The 3,461-nt window shown below is 49.6% G+C and overlaps 1 non-coding gene across 1 annotated transcript; it reads right to left on the reverse strand.

Annotated features, from left to right (window-relative positions):
- Positions 1-1,429: 1,429 nt before the first annotated feature.
- TRNAR-CCG lies at positions 1,430-1,502 on the reverse strand. Its single transcript has one exon. It is a non-coding gene; the product is annotated as a tRNA-Arg (tRNA).
- Between the last annotated feature and the right edge of the window lie 1,959 nt (positions 1,503-3,461).

Here is a 3,461-nt window from a genome sequence, read left to right on the forward strand (position 1 = left end):
TTTTTGAGACGGAGTTTCGCTCTTGTTACCCAGGCTGGAGTGCAATGGCATGATCTACAGTCACTGCAACCTCTGCCTCCTGGGTTCAGGCAATTCTCCTGCCTCAGCCTCCTGAGTAGCTGGGATTACAGGCACACGCCACCATGACCAGCTGAATTTTTGTATTTTTAGTAGAGACGGGGTTTCACCACGTTGACTAGGATGGTCTCGATCTCTTGACCTCGTGATCCACCCGCCTCGGCCTCCCAAAGTGCTGGGATTACAGGCGTGAGCCACCTCGCCCGGCCTAATTTTTTGTATTTAGTAGAGACGGGGTTTCACCATGTTGGTCAGGGTGGTCTCGAACTTCTGACCTCAGATGATCCACCCGCCTCAGCCTCCCAAAGTGCTGGGATTACAGGCATGAGCCACTGAGTCCCGCCTGGATTTTTAATTATTTTTCAAGATTGAGGCCGGGCATGGTGGCTGACGCCTGTAATCCCAGCACTTCGGGAGGCCGAGGCGGGTGGATCACAAGGTCAAGAGATTGAGACCATCCTGGCCAACATGGTGAAACCCTGTCTCTACTAAAAATACAAAAATTAATTGGGCGTGGTGGCACGCGCCTGTGGTCCCAGCTCCCTGGGAGGCTGAGGCGGAAGAATCGCTTGAACCCAGGAGAGGGAGGTTGCAGTGAGCCGAGACTGCGCCACTGCACTCCAGCCTGGCGACAGAGCAAGACTCCGTCTCAAAAAAAAAAAAAAAAAAAAAAAGGATATTTGATATCGATTTTAATTTTGTTTGTTTTTTCAGACAGGGTCTCGCTCCATTACACAGGCTGGAGTGCAGTGGCCCAATCATATTATAGGTCACTGCTAATTTTAAAATTCTTTTTCTGGGGAAGTTGGGGGCTGTGGGGAGTGTCATCTCCTTATGTGGCCCAGGCTGGTCTCAAACTCCCGGACTCAAGTGATCCTCTCGCCTTGGCTTCCTGAAGAGCTGAAACTACAGGTGTGAGCCACCCCACTCGGGGTAACGTGATACTACTGTGTTACTTTCGTGTATTTGTAATGATCAAATCAGGGTAATTGGGATAGCTGTCACCTCAAGCACTGATCATTTCTTTGTATTAGGGGCATTTCAAATCTTCTCGTTATTTTGAAATATACAGTATATAGGCATATTGAATGAATAAAAAAATAATAAATACTAAAAAATAAAAAAGAAATATACAGTAAATTCTCGTTGCCTATAATCACCCTACTGTTCTTCCGAAAACTGGATCTAACAGCATTTTTTAACCCATTCGGTGACAGCGTTTTAAAAACTCTCAAAACCACCTCATATTTGTGATATAATTGGCGAACGATCGCTGCCGAGAACCGAAAGAACCATCTTTTCATTCTACTGTCCAATCATCGTCTTTTCTTCCACCAAAACTATTTATGTGCGACCCAGATGGGACTCGAACCCACAATCCCCAGCTCCGGAGGCTGATGCCTTATCCATTAGGCCACTGGGTCACCACAGGATCCGGCTTCTCACACCCTCTCCTTACGCGATGCCATCATCATGCCCCGCCCACGCGCAGCAGTCTCGCGCGGAGCGGCGAGAGATTTGGCAGCCGCCCCAGCAGCAGCGGCGCGCGCCTGCGCCTTTCTGCGTCGTCGACCCCGCCCGCCGCCTGGGCGTCCCGCGCGCCTGCGCCGTGGGCCCGGAGCGACCGCGGCGACTGCGGACCCTCAGCGTCCTTGTGCGGGTGACTGCATGGCATCTAAGCTGCCGGGTTGGGACGCTAGCCTTCCTGTCGGGTTCTTCTCCGAAAGTTCTTAACTCTGGTTATCCACTGGCCTCACCTGGGGAACTTTCAACAAGGTTCCAGTGCCTGCCCCATCCCATTCTAGTTCAGTTGACTTGGGGGAACCTGGGCGCCTTCATTTTACAAAGTTCCCCGGGACCTTTCGCAGTGCAGGCGGCGTTGGGAGCCGCTGCAGATCGCGAGATCCTTCCGCACGTCCTCTCCCGCCAACCTTCTTGTCCCTGTCTTCTCTTTTCTTTCCTGCGTTTATTCAGTAGAGATTAATGTCATAACCTGTTATGTGCTGGGAACTGTTGGGCTCCTGAGTGAACAGGCTTTACCACCTCACGAGAACTTCAGATCTGCCCTCTGTCCCTACGGCCCTTCACCCTCAGCTGTTTTCCTCCCCCTGACTCTTCCTTCCCTCTGAAATAAAGGGAAAATGAACATAACAAGGTCCCTAAATGCAAATAGTAAGATGTTCACCAACCTCCTGAAGTTTTGAGTAATGATTTAGAGACTTTCTGGTGCCATGCACAGTATCTATGCTTGTTGCATGCAAAGATGCTGCATTTGTGATTTTTACAACATACAATTTCATTTTCTTCTTAGACACATAACGCTTGTTATTCACAAATTTGTATGAAATATGGGTAAGCCGGCCGGGCGTGGTGGCTCATGCCAGTAATCCCAGCACTTTGGGAGGCCGAGGTGGGCGGATCACCTGAGGTCAGCAGTCCGAGATCAGCCTGGCCAACATGGTGAAATCCCCTCTCTACTAAAAGTGCAAAGAAATTAGCCGGGCGCTGCGGTGTGCGCCTGTAATCCCAGCTGCTAGGGAGGCTGAGGCAGGAGAATTGCTTGAGCCTGAAAGGCAGAGGTTGCAGTGAGCCGAGAGGGCGCCACTGCACTCCAGTCTGAGCAATAGAGCAAGACCCCGTCGCGGGGTGGGGGGAAGAAAATCTAAATTGACTCTAATTTTATCAATTGGAGTTAACCACTACTACAAAATGTATTAACATTTTGGTGCCTATCTTTCTAATCTAATCTGTGTGTGAGATATCACTTAACTGTTTTGTTACCCTTGGCCTGTGAACTCTGAGGCATTCAGGAAATGGGAGGCTGAGGCAGGAGGGTAAAGTTTTCCTTTTCATTTCATGAAAACAGGTTATTTATTGCGTTGACATTTGCACTGATGATGCAGAAGCAATAGCGGGTGAAATAGCAAATTTAAGGCAGTTGGACTAAATTAATAATAGTTATATTCTTTTTTTTTTTTTTTCTTTGAGACGGAGTTTCGCTCTTGTTACCCAGGCTGGAGTGCAATGGCGCGATCTCGGCTCACCGCAACCTCCGCCTCCCGGGTTCAGGCAATTCTCCTGCCTCAGCCTCCTGAGTAGCTGGGACTACAGGCACGCACCACCATGCCCAGCTAATTTTTTGTAGTTTTAGTAGAGACGGGGTTTCACCATGTTGACCAGGATGGTCTTGATCTCTTGACCTCGTGATCCACCCGCCTCGGCCTCCCAAAGTGCTGGGGTTACAGGCTTGAGCCACCGCGCCCGGCCAATAATAGTTATATTCTTTACCTTCCTGCACTGGTAGGGGAAGAAGCCAGGTTAACTGAAGCGTGTCCTTGGTGACTCTGTAAGAATAACTAAGTGTATTAAGTTTCAACGCTTGC

This window comes from Sapajus apella, unplaced genomic scaffold, assembly GCF_009761245.1.
Source record: "Sapajus apella isolate SASKATOON/1434 unplaced genomic scaffold, GSC_monkey_1.0 scaffold7021, whole genome shotgun sequence".
Classification (NCBI taxonomy): Eukaryota; Metazoa; Chordata; class Mammalia; order Primates; family Cebidae; genus Sapajus; species Sapajus apella.